This window comes from Procambarus clarkii, chromosome 66, assembly GCF_040958095.1.
Source record: "Procambarus clarkii isolate CNS0578487 chromosome 66, FALCON_Pclarkii_2.0, whole genome shotgun sequence".
Lineage (NCBI taxonomy): Eukaryota > Metazoa > Arthropoda > Malacostraca > Decapoda > Cambaridae > Procambarus > Procambarus clarkii.
The window spans coordinates 31,713,919-31,735,119 of NC_091215.1; the positions used below are offsets into that span (position 1 = coordinate 31,713,919).

A 21,201-nucleotide genomic window follows, 5' to 3' on the forward strand; every position below is an offset into this window, starting at 1 on the left:
TTCTTATATTCTTGAACAGCCACTAGTACGCGTAGCGTTTCGGGCAAGTCCTTAATCCTAAGTTTCCTGGAATACGACCCAGCGAGAAATCGTTTAACAACCAGGTACCCAATTTACCGTTGAGTTAAACAGAGGCTACTGTTATAATTTTGCGTCCAGTAAATCCTACCCCGGCCAGGATATGAACCCAGGCCAAAGCGCTCACGAAACACCAGGTGAGCATTTTAACCACTACACCATTCAAAAGGTGACACCTAGTGTTAACGCTTGCATCAGAGGAGCTCCAGGATATTTCAACAATCCTAAGTACTGTAGTACAAGTTAATGATAGTGAGTGGTGTCCCAAGGAACATAAAGGTATAGTGCTTTTGAAAAATAGGTGAGATAACAGGAATGTGTCAGGGGAAGTGAAAAAATTGGATGAGAAAAAGTTGCCCTAGTGTTCCAGTGCAGACAAGAACATTCAAGATGGCTGCCGGCAAGAGGAAAAACAACACAGAGCTTGATTTTGGGGGATTCAATGAAAAAAAGCATTGATATAAGCAGTCTACACAACAAGTTGGCAAACTAGATACCATAGTGAACTCTCATGTAGAAATAATCAGTAAATTGAAAGAAAGTAATGACCATTTGTGTAGCAAAGTTTTATGTCTTGAGGGTTTAGTGAAGGACTTACACAACGACAAGAATCAATTGGAAACAAGTTGCAAAACCATGGAAGAGGAAAATAAACTCTTAAAAATAGCTTAGGAAGAAGTTAGAGCAAATTTAAACATAAATGACTACTATAGGTTAGGTAAGGAAATTCAACAGGAGAAACAGCTTTTGTCAGCACAGATGGAGGAAGTTACACAAGGAATAGAACAGTGCAAATAGGATATGCAACTCACCGATGCACAAGTGGCCAAGAAGGAAAAAATTGAAGAAGCAGTAAAGGAAGCCAAACACTGCAGCAACCAAGATAAAACAAACATTAGGTTGGAAGTGAGAAAGGAATTGGCATCTAATCCGAAGTTGGTGCAAAACACAGTTGATCGGAGTAAGTCCCTGATAATTTTTGGTTGCAAAGAAAAGGAGATAACATCTAGGTCAGAAAGAGCCGTAGAAGAAGCGAAAGTAGTAGATAAAATTGTTGGCCTCATGGAAGGTCTTACTACCATAGAGAATGTGTGCGAATACAGGAGAATAGGCAGGTACGTAAAAGGGAAAGATCGACCTTTGAGGATCACTCTAAATGGTGCCAAATAGAAGGAAGAAGTACTAAGGAATGCTAAAAACTAACAAAGTGATGAGGACGGGAAAGTGTGGTCATTAAGACGAGATCTTTCAAGAGAAGACAGAGAGAAGCTGAAACTAAACCTTGAAGAGGCAAAACGTCTAAATGAGAGCAGGAACGAAGAAGAAATAAGTTCTTTTTTCTACAAAGTGATAGAGGTAGGCAGGCCAGTAAAATGGTACAAAAAGACAAACCAACAAAATTGCTAGAGAGAGGGGTAGTGAAGAATAAGGAGGTTATCTTGAGATGATTTTGGGGCTTTAGTGTCCCCGCGGCCCGGTCTTCGACCAGGCCTCCACCCTCAGGAAGCAGCCCGTGACAGCTGACTAACACCCAGGTACCTATTTTACTGCTAGGTAACAGGGGCATAGGGTGAAAGAAACTCTGCCCATTGTTTCTCGCCGGCGCCTGGGATCGAACCCAGGACCATAGGATCACAAGTCCAGCGTGCTGTCCGCTCGGCCAACCGGCTCCCCTGGTGGAACAGGGGAACATGTTCCTGAAAATAGTATACATCAATGTAGATGGAGTGAGATCGAAGATACTGGAGTTAAGTGATGTAATACAGCTGCAGACACCAGACATTGTTGCACTCAAGGAGACAAAACTTGATGTTATTTTAAATGAAGTCATATTCCCAAGGGGCTACTCAATTTGGAGACGGGGCAGAAAAATTAGATAAGGCGGTGGCATTACTGTGCTGGTGAAAGAACATCTAAAGGTGAACGAAATAATGATTGCCAATCCACGAGAAGTTGACATAATAGCACTAGAGATCTGCCATGAGGATGATAAACTAATGATCATAAATGCATATAGTCCCCTGCCAAGCAACACATGGACAAAGGAGGAGCTAGATAGTAAACGAGAGGGTCTTATAACAATAATGAGAGAGATTATAGCGAAAATGGATAAAGATAGATCAAGACTGTTGATAGTCGGGGACTTCAACTTCAAATCCATAGACTGAGAAGCATATGAAGCTAGAACAGAGGATTTTTGGACCTGCAGATTTGTTGACCTCATCCTGGAAACATTCTTGTATCAACATGTTAAACAAGCTATGAGGATGAAGGAAGGGGACATTCCCTCCATGCTAGATTTTATATTTACCAGGAAGGAGGAAGAGATATTTGACATTCAGTACATTCCTCCCTTGGATAAAAGTGACCATGTCTTTTTGGGAATAAAGTATGCAATGCATTATAATCTGGAAGAAAATAAGGAGGTTGAAGCAGTTGAAAAACCCAACCTCAGGAGAGGACATTATGGCGACCTTAGAATTTTTTTTAGTGAGTATAACTGGACAGACTTGTTGCTAGGCAAGGAAGTAAATGAGATGTATGTCAAGTTTTGTGAAATATATGATAAAGGCACAAAAATATATATACCAAAACAGAGATGCAGAACTAGGAAACAGGATTGGTTCAATAGAAATTGCGAGAGGGCCAGAGACCAAAAGACACAAAAATGGAATCAATATAGTAAGAGGCCAAACCCCCAACCATACCGGCGATACAAAGATGCAAGAAACAACTACACGGCAGAGAGGAGAAGGCAGAAAGAAATTTTGAAAAAGGGATTGCAGACAAATGTAAAACAGAACCAGGTCTATTCTATAAATTCATAAACAACAAATTGCAGGTAAAGGATAATATTCAGAGGTTGAAAATGAGAAACAGATTCACAGAAAATGAAAAGGAAATGTGTGAAACATTAAACAAAAATTTCCAAAGTGTGTTTGTACAAAATGAAATCTTCAGGGAACCAGACACAATAAGAATTCCAGAGAACAACAGAGCACATAGAGGTGTCTAGAGACAAAGTGGAAAAAATGCTCAAAAAGCTAAGTAAGAACAAAGCAGTTGGTCCAGATGGAGTTTCACCATGGGTTCTGAGAGAATGTGCACCTGAGCTCAGCATTCCACTTCAACTGATTTTTCAGGCATCCCTGTGTACAGGAGTTGTAGCTGATGTGTGGAAAAAAGGCTAACATAGTTCCAATCTACACAAGTGGCAGCAGGGAAGACCCCTTAATTATAGACCTGTATCATTGACAAGTGTCACAGTCAAAATATTGGAAAAAATAATTAAAACTAAATGGGTAGAATACCTGGAGAAAAAGATATAATATCAGACAGACAGCATGGTTTTCAATCTGGAAGATCCTGTGTAATGAAATTACTCAGTTTCTATGATCGAGCCACAGAGATTTTACAGGAAAGAGATGGTTGGGTTGACTGGATCTATCTGGACCTAAAAAAGGCTTTCGACAGAGTTCCACATATGAAGTTGTTCTGGAAACTGAAATATATTGGAGGGGTGACAGGTAAGCTTCTAACATGGATGAAAAATTTCCTGACAGAAAAATGAGGGCCGTAATCAGAGGCAATGTATCGGATTGGATGAATGTCACAAGTGGAGTAGCACAGGGTTCAGTTCTTGCAACGGTGATGTTCATTGTCTACATAAATGATCTACCAGGTGGTATACAGAATTATATGAACATGTTTATTGATGATGCTAAGATAATAGGGAAGATAAGAAACCTAGATGATTGTCATGCCCTTCAAGAAGATCTGGACAAAATAAGTAAAATGGAGCAACACTTGGCAAATGGAATTTAAATTGAATAAATGCCATGTTATGGAATGTGGAATTGGAGAACATAGACCCCACCCAACCTATAAATTATGGGAGAAATCTTTAAAGAATTCTGACAAAGGGATCTAGGGGTGGTTCAAGACAGAAAACTGTCACCTGAGGACTACATTAAGAACATTGTGCGAGGAGCCGCCTATGCTACACTTTCTAACATCAGAATTGCTTTTAAATACATGGATGGAAAAATACTAAAGAAATTGTTCACGACTTTTGTTAGACCAGAGCTGGAATATGCAGCGGTTGTATGGTGCCCATATCTTAAGAAACACATCAACAAACTGAAAAAGGTGCAACGACATGCCACTAAGTGCCACTACACATAAGGGGCATAACTGGCCGACCCCTCACAGTGTTCAAGAGAGAACTGGATAAGCACCTCCAAAGGATACCTGATCAACCAGGCTGTGACTCATACGTCAGGCTGCGAGCAGCCGCGTCCAACAGCCTGGTTGATCAGTCCAGCAACCAGGAGACCTGGTCGACGACCGGGCTGCGGGGACGCTAAGCCCCGGAAGCGCCTCAAGGTAACCTTAAGATAAGTGGCTCCCGGAACTGAAGGACAAGAGCTACGAGGAGAGGTTAGAGGTATTAAATTTGCAAAACTAGATGATAGAAGAAAAAGAGGCGTTATGATCACTACATACAAAACATTAACAGGAATCAATAAAATTGATAGGGAAGAATTCCTGAGACCTGGAAGTTCAAGAACAGGAAGTCATAGATTTAAACTCACAAAACAAAGCTGTTGGAGAAATATAACAACATTCTCTTTTATAAATGGAGTGGTAGATGGTTGGAACAAGTTAGGTGAGAAGGTGGTGGAGGCCAAAACCATCAGTAATTTCAAAGTGTTATATGACAAAGAGTGCTGGGGAGACAGGACACCACGAGCGTAGCTCTCATCTTGTAACTACACTTGGGTAATTACCACGGGGACTGCAAAATGGTGTCGGGTGTTGTTTGGGCGACTGTGCCTTGATAGTATATGTGTTGTCCGTCCTTACCAAGGGGAGTGCTAACCTCCTCTCCTTTCGTACAACATGAATATCTACATATCACCATGTGATATACATGATTCTGAAAGATTCCTTACACAGGATTCTGAAGGCAGTTCTGATGTTTGCCAACCTCACATATGCCACCGATGTTATTCTTCTGATGTGGGCTTCAGGGCATAGGTTTGGCGTGATATCAACTCCTAGATCTTTCTCTCTGTCCGTTTCGTGAAGGACTTCACCTCCCATTCAGTATCCAGTGTCTGGCCTCCTATTTCCTCTACCAAGCTTCATTACCGTACATTTACTTGGGTTGAACTTTAGTAGCCATTTGTGGGCTACTAGTGGGAGTCCACTAATGACTGTTCCATTACAAAACTAGTACTGAGACCACTAGGACTCCACAAGTGACTGCTCCATAATGAAACTAGTTTTGATACCAATGGGTCCCCATTAATGACTGCACTATTCGGAGTTTCCACATTATGGCTGTTTGTATTTTTCTTAAAACAAAAATCTCTCTCATCCATTATTTTGCTCATACTAGTTTTTGATAAAAAAAAAAAAAAATTAACGAAGCCTTGGAAAATGTTGTCAACTCATCCTTTATCAATATGTATAAACTTAATGCTCTGCAAATTTGATTCACATGATCTTGTTTATTTGAAATAAGCAAGATCTTGTTTGACTGTTGGCAAAATATTGCTCTCAAGATGCTTTGCTCATTTTTCTCATGTATTTATCCAGTGCTTTTGATAATTATGCTTAGTAGTATTGCAGGCTAATCATTGTCAACAATTGGCCATTTCTCGTTTTTATGGGGTGAGGAGACAACTGACCAAATAAAAATAGAAGAGTATTGTAGGGAAGGAAGGTCAATTAAGAAAAAAAAAAACACACACACTCATCCATTCATCATACCTTTCACACTAACCAGCATCACGTAGAATCAGCACCATTCCACTTCAGCAAAACATCCACAGCAGTACCCCCACCGCTTCATACGACTAGGTGCAGCGTGCTTCCCGTGATTTGTCATCTAAAAAAATACGTTAAACAGTCACTCCTTAATCAAATGATTTCTGCATAGACTTATTCCCCTAACACTTCTCATGTAGTATCCACACTCAATCCCTGCTCTCTCTGACTCATTCACTCACCATGTTTGTTCATCTTGAAATGTGCTCAAAATAATTCCCATTTTCTGGGAACAGGAAGCCTGTACTGTATTTAGGCTTGTATCGAGTTATTTTCCCTATGGTTGAACTACAGACCTTTCCCCAAGATACATCCAAAAATAGTTGCCAACCTCTTGGGTAATTATTTACCGTTTGGTGAACAGTACCTTTTGTTTGATTGATTTGGTAAATATCTATCATGTGAAAGAAAAACATGCCCATCCAGTTTTTTAGGTTACGAGCAGGATTTGCTCAGAAAATTTGTATCGGGATACGAGCGTTGCCTCAGGATATGAGGGTGTTGATACACGTACAGGCCAACCTAGCGCGTGGTGGCACAGTGATCGTCGCTCAGTTTACCAGTGCCTCGCGCCCAGTGACTATCCTGCCTCAATTCTTCACCAGGATTTACAGTGTTTTGTTGGATATTTGGCCATTTGAATATAAAAGTTGTTATTATATATCTCGCCATGGGTCCCAAGAAAGTCAGTGGTAAGGTTCAACCTAAGAAAATAGTTGTGATTAGAGGCAGTAGAGGATGTCCCTTCCTCATTAAGAAAATGTGTGAAGTATGGGAAGAACTGCAAAGTTTTGTTGAAAAAATTCACTCAGATAAAGCTGTAGCAGGGCGTTGCATTGACCTTTTAAATGACAATGTGATGTCTTACTACAGACAAGTGTTAAAATTTAAGAAAAAACAAGTATCTTTAGACAGATTCTTAGTAAGACAAGCAAGCAGTGAGCCTCAAGCAGGTCCTAGTGGTATGCAGGCAATGATGCACTCACTGGCTGATGTTATAATGGAAAGGGATTCCACTTCCAAACAGTAACACCTCTCCTCCTCCCCCCTCCTCACCATCTTCCATATGCCAACAGCAGTCATCAGCAAGGATAAGTAATAACTTGAACATAGTTTTGTAGTGTAGCTTTCAATGAATTAGGTATAAAATTTAGTTTGAAGTAAGGTTTTTGGGTAGTGAAGAACGGATTAATTCATTTCCCATTATTTCTTATGGGGAAATTAGCTTCGGTTTACGAGTTTTCGGATTACAAGCCGTCTCCAGGAACGGATTTAACTCTTAAACGAGGTACCCCTGTGTATGTATGTATGTATGTATGTATGTATGTACGTATGTATGTGTCAATTTTAATTTTATGACTTATTACCTTTTGCAAAAAGCATCTTTTCCTGAGACTTTCATCCTTTTCAATACTCTATTAAAATCACAAATGTGTTTCAAATTGCCCATTTCAACCACTAACTTGACCCTTCAAGGGTTATCTTCTTGCATTCATTCATAAGAGTAGGCACTTCACTCTTTAATACAGCACAGTACTGGGGCTAATGCAGCTCTAATGCAGCGGGACGCTAAGCCCCGGAAGCACCTCAAGGTAAGCTCACTACCTGCATCTTACCCTTATTTTTCCCAACCAGGGACTTCATTGGCCAGTTACTTTCCCTTCCTGACTTGCATTACCCTCAACTTCCTTTGCTCAAAATCCTACTGCTTCACAGCCTAGGAATTGAAACAGATCAACCACTTTTAAAACCTTTCCTTTTATTCCTATTTTACACACCATTTCCTTGCTTATATCCTCATTTAGATTTAGCTGTCTTCTCTCACAAAATTCAACACACATTTCAATTAATCTCTATTCTGTATACAATATCTCTATACTGTAGTATATTTTTTCCAGAAATAAATCTTCTAGATGATTCAAATTAAAAATAATGTATACTTTTCCGTCCTGCACATGGTAGCTATTCCCAGGATCCAGTATTACAGTTGGATTCACTCTCGACTCACAATCGAGGATCCTGGGTTCAATTCCTGGGCAGAACAGAGATGATTGAGCACGTTTCCCTCCACCTGCTCTTCACCTAACTGTAAATAGGTACTTGGTAGCTAGGAAATTGTTGTACTCACCTAGTTGTGTTAGTGGGGGTTGAGCTTTGGCTCTTTGGTCCCACCTCTTGATGGTTAATCAACTGGTGTACAGATTCCTGAGCCTATTGGGCTCTATCATATCTACATTTTAAAGTGTGTATAGAGTCTGTCTCCACCACATCACTGCCTAATGCATTCCAATTATTAACTACCCTGAGGCTAAAAAAATTCTTTCTAGTGTCTCTATGGCTCATTTGGGTACTCGGTTTCACCTGTGTCCCCTTTTGTTTGTGTTCCACCCATGTTATCATAGTTTGTGTTTGTCCACCCAGTCAATTCCTCTGAGAATTTTATAAGTGGTGATCATGTCTTCCCCTACTTTTGTGTCTTTCAGGGACATGAGGTTTAGCTCCCATAGCCTTTTCTCGTAACTCATACCTCTCCGTTCTGGGACCAGTCTAGTGACATACCTTTGATTTTTCTCTAACTTTGTCTTGTGTTTAGCTAGGTATGAACTCCAGGATTGGTCTGACATAAATGGTACACAAGGTTCTGAATTATTCCCTATACAAGATTCTAAAGGGAGTTCTTATGTTGGCCTATATAACATATATACAGCTGATGATATTCTTTTGATGTGGGCTTCTGGGGACAGGTTCACTGTGATATTAACCCTCAGATCTTTCTCTCTGACTCTTGCAGGATTTCACTTCCCAGATGGTACCTTGTGTTCAGCCTCCTGCTCCCTTCACATAATTTCATTACAGTACTTTACACTTACCTGAGTTAAACTTTAGTAGCCATTTTCTAGACCATTCATTCAGTTTGTCTAGGTTGTGTGTAGCTGCATCCTGGGAAGGATCAGCAGCTTAACATTTGGGGGACCTCGCTACACGGCTAAAGAAATTACCTAAGTGTAATTACAGGATGAGAGCTACACATGTGGTGTCCTGGTTTTTCCAGAACTCATTTTTATATAATACTTTAAACCACTGTTGGTTTTAGCCTCCACCACTTTGGTATATTTAATGCCTATAACCTCATAGCTCTTGTTTTTCAGTTTCATAAGGCATTTAGCTGCACATCTTTGCCCTTTTCAAGTTTAATGATTTTCTTCTTGAGACATCGGCACCATACAACCGCTGTATATTCCAACTTTAGTCTCAATAAGGTCATGAACAATTTCTTCAATATTGCACCATCCATGTACTTGAAAGCAATTCTAAAATTGCAGAGCATAGCATACATTCCTAGCACATTGTGTGTGTGTAATTTTCTAAGTGTAATTACAGGAAGAGAGCTGCACTTATGGTGTCCCGACCTCCCAATACTCTTTGTCATATGATGGTTAGAAACTAATGATGGTTTTGGTTTCCACAAACCCCTCACCTAACTTGTGAGGGGTTGGTGGACATCAACTTAAAACTAAAAAACTCAGGTTAGATAGGCCAACATAGGCCAACATAGGCCAACATAGATAGGCAGGCCATGTAGTCACAATGCATGACTGCCAATTGCCAAAATGGCTGCTATTTGGAGAATTATGTCAGGGCAGGCATTCAGTTGGGGATGGGGGTTAGAAAAAACATAAGAACTTATGAATAAAGGTAATTTCAGAAGGCATATTGGCCCATACAAGGCAGCTCCTATTTATAACCACCCAATCCCGCTCATATACATGTCGAGCCCACATGTGAAACAATCAAGGGACCCCACCTCTACCACATTACGTGGTAATTGGTTCCACAAATTAACAACCCTGTTACTGAACCAGTATTTACCCAGGTCTTTCCTAAATCTAAACTTACCCAATTTATACCCACTGTTTCATGTTCTGTCTAGTGTTGATACTTTTAATACCCTATTAATATCCCTTTTGTTATGCCCATTCATCCACTTATACACATCTATCACGTCACCCCTAATTCTTCACCTTTCTTGATAATGTAATTTAAGCTTTGTCAATCTTTCTTCATATAACAGGTTTCTAATTTGGGGGATTAACTTTGTCATCCTAGACTGGATGCGTTCTAGTGAATTTATATCCATTCTACAGTATGGCGACCAAAACTGAACTGCATAATCTAAATGGGGCCTAACCAGAGCAAGATACAGCTGAAAAACTCCACCAGGTGTCTTGTTACTAACGCTTCAATTAATAAATCCCAGTGTCCTATTTGCCTTATTACGAACATTTATGCATTGATTTTTTGGTTTTAAATTCTTACTAATCATAACTCCCAGATCCCATTCACAATCTGACTTCTCAATCTCAACACCATCTAGCTTGTATCTTTTAACTGTATCATCATTACCTAACCTCAAAACCTTACATTTGTCAGCATTAACCACTATGCTGCACCAACCAACAAATGTTGTTCTGAGAGTTGTGCTTTTTTTTTAATTAGGCTATATTTTAATGTTTTTTAATGTTTTCATCACTCTTTGTGCTTTTGAAATGAAAATGGTTGACTTTGGAAACTTCTTGACATTAACTTTACCTGAACATTTATAAAAACAACAAAAATATGTCCTTAACAATTGCACTATGAAGTTTTTGCCAAAAACAGGTGCACACTGCAGGGGTTAAACTGCACATCTGCTAATCGTTTGACCATTTCAAAACTCTATTTAGATCATCTTGAAGTGATAGAGAGTCCTTTCCATGCTTATTTCCCTCCCAATTTTTGTATCATTGGCAAATTTGCAAATACTGCTGCTGAAACCTGAATCTAAATTATTTATATATATTATGAGTAACAGATGTCCCAGGACAGAGCCTTGAGGCACTCCACTTACATCATTTTCCCACTCTGACTTAAACCCCATTTATACTAACTCTGTTTCCTTTGGTATAGCCATGCCCTAATCTAACTTATATAGCACCCCCAATACCATGAGCCTCTATCTTTTTAATCAGTCTTTCATGTGGAACTGTATCAAAAGCCTTGCTATAGTCAAGGTACACAATATCACAAACCTGACCACTATCAACTGCCTCAACTATGCTGGAGTAAAATGATAGCAAATTTGTTAAATATGAACTACCATTTGTAAAACCATCTTGTGAATCATTTATTAATTTATGTTTTTCAAGATGAAGACGAATGGTATTTGCAATTATTGTCTCTTATTTGTCTGGTTTGCGCTTCAGAGGGTTCGGGTCACTCGGTGCTCTACCATCCAGCTCCATTCGGACTGTTCTCTGGTGGTTCTTTGCCGGAAACATAGGGTTTCTCTTAGGTGTTTGACCTTTGGGGTTGGTCCCTTCGAGTGGCTCGTTTGCTGGATTCTCAGGGTTTGGCTAGCAGTGAGGTTCATGTCTGGGGTTTGCCCTGCGTCCTGGCGGATAGCCTGTCTCGGTTCATTCCTCTGTTCGCGGATTGGCCAGTCATCGCTGACTCTTTTCGTTGGCTCTGCCGGATGTATGGATTCCTGGCCATGGACATCTTTGCGTCGGCGTGGTCTAGCTGTCGTCCATTCTATGTGGCGCCCTTACCCGCCTGCGAGGCATTCATGGTGGATGCCTTTTGGCAGGACTGGTCGAGGTGGGTGTACCTGTTCCTCTTTTCCCGGTCCAGTTGTTGCTTCGGGTTCTGGCTCAGTTGGAGTACATTCCCAATGAGAGTAGTCCTCATGATCCCTTGGTGGCCGGCCCAGCTTATTTTCAGACGCTGCTTGATAGGTGCCGAACCAGGGGCGTTTTCCCGCAGCTCCGCCTCTTTTGGCAGGTCGGACTGGTCCTGTACGTGACTGGTTCAGCCTTCTCCTCGGCTCTTCGTGTCCGGTATTTTGACGCAGGTATCACCATCATGATACCCGCGCCACCTGATCACCATCTCTATGGTGTTCAGGTGGCTTCGTTGATGGTGTCCCACCTGCTAGCTTCGTCTCGGCGACAGTATGACGTTCCTGGTGTTTCTATGCACCTTTTTCTTGCTCTTCGTAGGATATCTTGTCCTTGCTTGAGTTTTGAGGACTACAGTTATTTAATGTTTCTTACTGTCGCCTAGTTTTGTGCGGTGCTGGCAGAGATGTTCTGGCTTGCGTTCGGGGTGAACGTCATATCTGCCCTGTTCCGTACGCTTTCTCATGTTTTGTTTCTCCTCCGGCCTGCTCATGCGTCGCCTGAGCAGTCCAGATCCTCGATCAGGGTGCTCTCTTATATTCTCCTCTTCAGTTTGTGGTAGCCCCTTCGGTTCAAGTTTGGTGTTCATAGGCCATATTTTGTTGGCATGGGCCTCTGCGGGTCGGGCAGGGGAGCTTCCGGCTTTTCCGGTGCAGGGGTTTCTGCTCTTTGGTACTGGTGGTAGGTTTGTACGTTTGCAGCCTTTCTCCGTCCTTCTGGCGACAGTCGAGACAGCTGTTTTCCGGAGGGGACCTTGGATTATTGATGCTTGATTGGTTCGGCCAGGGGTGCATCCTGTGTTATCTGGTTGCACCTCTTTGCCGTTACCTGCGTACTGTGTCTGGGGATGCGCTTTGGGTTGATCCGGTTCCCCTCGTACCCTGTTTCAGGGCTCGGATCTCTCATGTCGTCCACAGAGTTTTTAAGTCTTCCAGCCTGAGGTCTATCCTTGCGCCTGTGCTGTTCAGACGTTTGCAGCTATTACTGCTGTGTTGGTGATGTCTAGGGCTCATTTTGGGTATGAGGATTTGAGGGTCGCACAGGTTCCTGGCCGCCCGTTCTTTATACGCGTGTTTCCTCCGGTGCGTTCTTGTTGCCTTGGGTCGCAGGTTGCAGCCTGTTGTCTCGGCTTCACGTTGCGGAGTTTATGGCGGCCGCCTCGTGGTTCAGCCCTTTCTTTTCCTTCTCTTTAGGTATTAAGCTCCAGGGAGCCGTAGGGGCTCCCCATAGAAAACCAGCATTGAATGTAATGAAACGCCATTGTCTGGGTGAGCCCTGGAGGCTCCCTTACAACCCTCCCTCCCACCAGTCGGCGGTTTTTTCACGTTGGTTGAAGCTTAGCTTCCAAACTGATGCTAGGCAGCTGGCGTGGTGAGGTCCGAGGCTTCCCCCTCCCCCTATCGGGGCGGGGAGGGCTGCGCGGATGATCAGTGCGGCAGTAAAGTGTGATGTTTCCTTGTTTCCTTGGGATTGTAGGGAGTTTCTACCTCTCTGTTCGGTTTTCTGTTTTAGTTTTTTACCATGTGGGGTTTGTTTTGTTATGCCTAACCCCGGTCGATGGCAGATAAGGAAAACCCCAACCACAAGGAGGTTTTCCAGGGCCATTGCTCCTTGAAATCTCTCTGAAGGGGCCAGGTTCTGGCGCTGGTCCCTGGTAGGTCTGAACACCTTAGCTAATGTCCCGGTCTAATATAACATACATTAGCCCGATAAGTTCCAGGGAGCTTCTGGGGTTCACCCAGAAAATGACGTTTCATTACATTCAACGCTGGTTTTTTCTACAAAGTGATAGAGGTAGGCAGACCAGTAAAATGGTACAAAAAGGCAAATCAACAAAATCACTAGAGAAAGGGATAATGAAGAATAAGGAGAGGAGAAACATGCTTCTGAAAATTGCATACACCAACATAGATGGAGTGAGATTAAAGACACTGGAGTTAAGTGATGGAATACAGATACAGACACCAGATATTGTTGCACTCACAGAAACAAAGCTTGAAGATGATATTTTAAATGAGGTCATATTCCCAAGGGGCTACTCAGTCTGGAGACGGGACAGAAAAATTAGGAAAGGCGGTGACGTTGCTATGCTGGTGAAAGAACACCTAAAGGTAAATGAAATAATGATTGCCAATCCACGAGAAGTTGACATAATAGTACTAGAGATCTGCAATCAGGATGATGAACTAATGATCATATATGCATATAGTCCACTGCCATGCAACACACGGTCAAAGGAGGAGTTGGATAATAAACAATAGGGGGTCTTATAACAATACTGAGAGATTATAGCGAGAGCTGATAAAGATAGATCACGACTGTTGGTAGTCAGCGACTTCAGCTTGAAATCCATAGACTGGGAGGCATATGAAGCTTGAACAGAGGATTTTTGGACTTAAAGATTCGTAAACCTCGTCCTGGAAACATTCATGTTTCAATATGTTAAACAGGCTACGAGGATGAGCGAAGGGAATGTTCCCTCCATGCTAGGTTTGATATTTACCAGGAAACAGGAAGAGATATTTGATATTCAGTACCTCCCTCCCTTGCGTAAAAGTGACCATGTCTTTTTGGGAATATAGTATGCAATGCCTTTTAATCTGGAAGAAAATGAGATTGGAGCAGTTGAAAACTTGATTTCAGGAGAGGTCATTATGGGGGATCTTAGACATTTCTTTAAGGAATTTGACTGGAAAGACTAGCTGTTAGGGCATGAAGTAAATAAGATGTATGTCAAGTTTTGTGAAATATATGATAAAGGCACAAAAATTTTTATACCAAAACAAAGATGCAGAACTAGGAAACAGGATTGGTTCAACAGAAATTGCGAGAGAGGGCCAGAGATCAAAAGAAACAAAAATGGAATCAATATAGGAAGAGGCCAAACCCCCAAACATACCAGCAATACAAAGATGTGAGAAACAACTACACAGCAGAGAGGAGGCAGAAAGAAATTTTGAAAAAGGGATTGCAGACAAATGTAAAACAGAATCAGGTCTATTCTATAAATTCATAAACAACAAATTGCAGGTAAAGGATAATATTCAGAGGTTGAAAATGAGAAAAAGATTCACAGAAAATGAAAAGGAAATGTGTGAAACATTAAACAAAAAGTTCCAAAGTGTGTTTGTACAAAATGAAATCTTCAGGGAACCAGACACAATATGAATTCCAGAGAACAACAGAGCACATAGAGGTGTCTAGAGACAAAGTGGAAAAAAATGCTCAAGGAGCCAAATAAGAACAAAGCAGATGGTCCAGATGGAGTTTCACCATAGGTTCTGAGAGAATGTGCACCAGAGCTCAGCATTTCACTTCAAGTGATTTTTCAGGCATCCCTGTGTACAGGAGATGTAGCTGATGTGTGTAAAAAAGCTAACATAGTTTCAATCTACAAAAGTGGCAGCAGGGAAGACCCCCTCAATTATAGACCTGTATCATTGACAAGTGTAATGGTCAAAATATTGGAAAAAATAATTAAAACTAAATGGGTAGAACACCTGGAGAAAACTATATAATATCAGACAGTATGGTTTTCGATGTGGAAGACCCTATTTAACGAATTTACTCAGTTTCTATGATCGAGCCACAGAGATTTTACAGGAAGGAGGTGGTTGGGTTGATTGCATCTATAAGACCTAAAAAAGGCTTCTGACAGAGTTCCACATAAGAGGTTGTTCTGGGAACTGGAACATATTGGACGGGTGACAGGTAAGCTTCAACATGGATGAAAAATTTCCCAATAGAAAAATGAGGACCGTAATCAGAGGCAGTGTATCGGATTGGAGGAATGTCACAAGTGGAGTATTACATGGTTCAGTTCTTGCACCGGTAATGTTCATTGTCTACATAAACGATCTACCAGATGGAATACAGAATTATATGAACATGTTTGCTGATGATGCTAAGATAATAGGGAAGATAAGAAACCTAGATGATTGTCATGCTCTACAAACAGACCTGGAGAAAATAAGTATATGGAACACCACTTGGCAAATGGAATTTAATGTGAATAAATGCCATGTTATAGAATGTGGAATTGGAGAAAACAGACCCCACACAACCTATAAATTATGTGAGTAATCTTTAAAGAATTCTGACAAAGAAAGGGATCTAGGGGTTATCTTGAGGTTATTTTGAGATGATTTCGGGGCTTTTTAGTGTCCCCGCGGCCCGGTCCTCGACCAGGCCTCCACCCCCAGGAAGCAGCCTGTGACAACTGACTAACACCCAGGTACCTATTTTACTGCTAGGTAACAGGGGCATAGGGTGAAAGAAACTCTGCCCATTGTTTCTCGCCGGCGCCTGGGATCGAACCCGGGACCACAGGATCACAAATCCAGTGTGCTGTCCGCTCGGCCGACCGGCTCCCTAGCTCGGCCGACCGGCTCCCTAGCTCGGCCGACCGGCTCCCTACCGGTAGAACCACGTAGTTCTAGATAGAAAACTGTCACCTGAGAACCACATTAAGAACATTTTGCGAGGGGCCTATGCTACACTTTCTAACTTCAGAATTGCTTTTAAATACACGGACTAAGAAATACTAAAGAAACTGTTCAAAACTTTTGTTAGACCAAAGCTGGAATATGCAGCGGTTGTGTGGTCCCCATATCTTAAGAAGCACATCAACAAACTGGAAAATGTGCAAAGACATACCACTAAGTGGCTCCCAGAACTGAAGGACAAGAGCTATGAGGAGAGGTTAGAGGCATTAAACATGCAAAAACTAAAAGACAGAAGAAAAAGAGGCGATACGATCACTACGTACAAAATAGAAATAGGACTCGATAAAATTGATAGGGAAGAATTCCTGAGACCCGGAACATCAAGAACAAGAGATCATAGATTTAAACTAACGAAACAAAGCTGCCGGAGAAATATAAGAAAATTCACTTTTGTAAACAGAGTGGTAAACGGTTGGAACAAGTTAGGTGAGAAGGTAGTGGAGGCCAAAACCGTCAGTAATTTCAAAGCATTATATGACAGAGTGCTGGGGAGATGGGACACCAGGAGCGTAGCTCTCAACCTGTAACTACACTTAGGTAATTACCAATGTTATGTACTTCCACAAACCCAATGCAACTTCTTGTATATAAATAAATAAAATAAATAAATGAACAGTTCCAAAGAGTGTTTGTGTAAAATGGGGTTTTCAGACAACCAGACACAATGCCAATTGCAGAGAACACCATAAAGTACACAGAGGTGCCTCGAGACATGACAAAGTGAAAAAATTACTCAAGGAGCTAGGAAGAAATAAAACAGTTTGACCAGATGGAGCTTCACCTTGAGTGCTGCGAGAATGTGCATTTGAGCTAAGCATTCTGCCTCAATTTATATTCCAAACATCTTTGAACACAGAAATCTTAGCAGATATATGGAACAGATAAACATAGTTCCAATCTACAAAAATGATACCAGAGACGACCCTCTAAATTATAGATTCATATTGCTGATGAGTTTGGTAGTCAAAATACTATAAAAAATAGTTAAAACCAAATGGATAGAATACCCAGAGAGAGAGAGAAAAGATATAACAGACAGACAGTATGGTTTTCAAGAAAAAAAATACTGTGTAACATATTTACTTTTTTTTTTTTTTTTACAATAGAGCCATAGAGATTCTACAGGAAACAGATGGTTGGGTTGATTGTGTTTATCTGGACCGAAAAAACCAGCGTTGAATGTAATGAAACGCCATTTTCTGGGTGAGAACCGGAGGCTCCCTGGAGCTTTACCAGGCTGATATGCTAATGTCAGACTTTGGCATCAGTCATGTGTATGGAGTTAGGGCCTACCGGGGACCACGACCAAAACCTGGCGCCCTCAGAAAGGCAAGGGGAACAATGCCCTATAGAAACCCCCATGTGGTTGGAAGCATTCTATGTCTCCCATCGACCGGGTCAAGCATCCAGAAAGGTAAGCATTCCAAAACAAACCCCTATTCTGGTTAAAATTGCTACTAAAAGCCGAACTAGAGGATAGAACTCCAACAGAAAACAAGCAAACTAGTATGACGTCACACTTCACTGCGCCGCTGTCTGCGCAGCTTCCCCCTTCCCGGGAGGGGGAAGGGGGAGCCCCAGACCTCTCATGCCGGCTATCCACCCATCAGTTCTGAGGATGGATGTCAAAACACGCGAAAAACTGCAGACCGGAGGGAGGGAGGATTACCGGGGAGCCTCCGGGTCTCACCCAGAAAATGGCGTTTCGTTACATTCAACGCTGGTTTTCTGGGGGGAGCCCCGTCGGCTCCCCGGAGCTAACTACCCACAGAGGAAGGTCTAAAGGGACAAAACCGGGAGGCGGACACCACGCACCCCCCAAGGAGGCGAGACAACCGGCAGCAAACGCCAACCCAAGGCGCCACAGCCCCGAAAATCCCGGGAACAACACGAGAACCACGAGCAGCAAGGCCCCTGCACGAACACCAAAAATCCATGCCCGAAAGACTGCAAGGCCACGTCGCCCAGACGGCAGCGAGAGCAGCGAAGCCACGAACGTCACAGGCATGAGGGAAGAACACAGGCAGCTTAGCCGCAAGAACACGGCTGACCACCTGGGACACTATCACCCGTGAACCGGGAAGAACAGAACCGGATCAACGCAAAACGCGCTCCGGACCCAAACGCCGTGGCACGCAAACAACAGCGGAGGGCCGCCACTGAACACAAAAACGACACACCCCCGGCCCGACCAACGAAGCACCAACAAACCCTGGACCCCTCCAGAATGCAGCAGCCCCACTCCGCGCCAGAAAAGATGGAGACTGCTGCCATCAAACAACCAAAACGCTAAAACCGAAGGAGCAAGAAATCTCAGTGACTCGACCCCCAGAGGCAAAGGCCCAAAGGAAAGAGCCGACGAAAAAACACACCGGAACCGAAGGGGCACTACCAACCGAGGAGAAGACAGAGCACGCTGACCAGAGACCAGGATAGTGCAAGCGGCGCACGAACAGGCCGGAGGTGAAATGACGCACAAGACAGCTGACTAACGGTGCAGAAGCAACACCAAGACCGAAAGCAAGCTGAAGGGGCTCTGCCTGCGCCGCACGAAAAGAGGCGACAGTATGTGGCAAGACGACGGCCCCCAACCGCCACTAGAAAACCAAGCCGAGAGTAAACCAAGCGAACAAGAGTAACCACCTAAGAAGGGACAGGAAAAGGAAGGACCGCCAAAATACCTCATACTGCCGCCAAGAGAAGCACGCAGGTGGGACACCTACCACGAAGCCACCCGACCACCAACCGGAGGCGAGACCACAAGGCAGAACATAAGCAGCCCCGACAAGGACCCCCCGAGCCCAGGAAAAGGCGGAGCCGCGAGAAGATCTCGGGCGCGACCACCGAAACCCAGGCGGCACAAGGAGATGGAACGAAGGCAGACCCCCCCACCAGGTAGATAAACAAAAAGAAAAAGAAAACCCCGCAAGAGGACAGCGTACCCAAGCGGAACAGAGCCGGCCGCTATGATTGGTAAAGACAAGCTGCACAGTACCCCGCGCCCCACCAGTGCAAACACTGCCCCTTACTCTAAGGCGAACAAGGGAGACAGAACACCCGAGCACACAAAGAGCGGCCGAAAACCAAGCAGTAAACGGCCAAGCAGGGGCAGGACCCAAGGAACTTGTGGAAGGTGGCCCCAAGCCCCAAGCCCCAAGGGTAGTACTTACAGGGCACCTAGGGAAGGGATCCCTAGGCGCATGCAGCCTGAGTACTGGAGAATCACTCCCGGCTCACGCACCACCTAAAAAACAGACACCACACTCTAGGTACAGTGCTGAAACAACCACAGGAGCCGGAGCACATAAACATTGCCTATAGCATCAGCCGAAGAACTGATGGGTGGATAGCCGGCGTGGGAGGTCTGGGGCTCCCCCTTCCCCCTCCCGGGGAGGGGGGAGCTGCGCAGACAGCGGCGCGGTGACGTATGACGTCATACTAGTTTCCTTGTTTTCTGTTGAGTTCTATCCACTAGTTCGGCTTAGGTAGCAATTTTCACCAGAATTGGGGTTTGTTTTGGAATGCTTACCTTTCTGGATGCTTGACCCGGTCGATGGCAGACATAGAATGCTTCCAACCACACGGGGGTTTCTATAGGCCATTGCTCCCCTTGCCTCTCTGAGGGGGCCAGGTTCTGGCTCGTGGTCCCCGGTAGGCCCTAGAACTCCATACACATGACTGATGCCAAAGTCTGACATTAGCATATCAGCCGGTAAAGCTCCGGGGAGCCGATGGGGTTCCCCCCAGAAAAGCTAACTGAACACTTGGAAAAATCAAGCATACCTTCAACTTCAAGGAAAAGATGGAAGTGATTCAATTGTATAAATCTTCGATGTATTTCCATTTGGATTACTGTATCCAGGCATGGAGATCTCATCTTCAGAAGGACATAGCTGCTCTGGAGAAATTGCAACATCAGGAAACAAAAAATCATTCCAGAGCTGAGTCAACTCACGTACAGTATAAGGAACGGATGAGGGCCACAGGGCTAGCAGCACTGCAAACCAGTCATGAGAGGGCAGATCTCATTGAAACTTAAAATACTGAACATTTGGATGATGATGATCTGGAAATTTTCTTCAAAAGGTCAGATGTAACACAAATAAGGAGCAATGGTTTCAAGCTCAACAAACCACAATGTAGGACTGTGAACAGGAGATGCTTTTTCACCCACAGGGTTATAAACCCATGGAACTGCCTACCCGCCGAAGCCGTAAATGCCAAAACTGTTAACTTTTAGAGTACAGATGGAACAGATCAAGGCAAATGGGGGGATCTTCGACAAGACTCTGGCTTCCTGTCCTTGTCAAGGCCACTAGTGTTAGTTGCTATCAGTTAAACTCAGGACCGAAGAGCCCAAGGGAACTCGGAACCGAATCCGGGAAGGAATCGAACTCGTAACAAAGTCACACTGGGAGAGGATAGGAAAACCTTTCCCCCCTGTAACAAGAAGCCCCATGCCGAGGGTACCAAACACCCAAGCAGGGACAAGTGGGGCCCAGGGGCCCCAACCCCAAGACAACTCCTCCCCAGCCCCGGAATCCTCCACGTCAGGACCCGGGGCTGAGCCGTCCTCCAAACCCTCTGCCTCTTGAGAAAAAGCAGAGACCACTGGAAAAGCAGGGATGAAGGGGGGCCCCGCTGGCATGGCTCAAAAGCTCCGGCAGGAGGACCAGGCTCGAATGCCTCCCCACCGATCCCCGAAGCCGCCCGAGTCTCACTACCAGTATAATTAAGCAGGGCAGCAGCAGGGCATCCAGAAAGGCAACCAACCTCGCACGTTGTTGCCACCTAAACCTCGCATGAAATGCTAAAGCTGCCTGCACTCGAATATCAGTCTCAGTGAACTGGGTGAATAGAGTACAGTACAAGCAAAGAACACCACTCGCAGGACTCTGGGTCATAGGTGTCAGTGGCCCTAACAGGCAGCAAGGCGGAGGCAGACGGTGGGTGTCACCCTGAGACAAGGGGGCAGAGCAACCTTCAAACTCACACAAGATGAGGTGGGACTCAGAGGTCTCCTGCATTGGAACACTGAGCCCCAAAGGGGGTTTCCAGTGCCCTTA

The 21,201-nt window shown here is 43.7% G+C and overlaps 1 protein-coding gene and 1 non-coding gene across 2 annotated transcripts in view; both read right to left on the bottom strand.

The window, feature by feature from the left end:
• The window catches only part of LOC123769352 (uncharacterized), a 198,534-nt gene that overhangs the window by 60,842 nt on the left and 116,491 nt on the right, over positions 1–21,201 (bottom strand). The gene's annotated exons all lie outside the window — the stretch shown is intronic.
• On the bottom strand, positions 4,879–4,982 carry LOC138355314 (U6atac minor spliceosomal RNA). The gene has a single exon (XR_011223911.1). It is a non-coding gene; the product is annotated as a U6atac minor spliceosomal RNA (small nuclear RNA).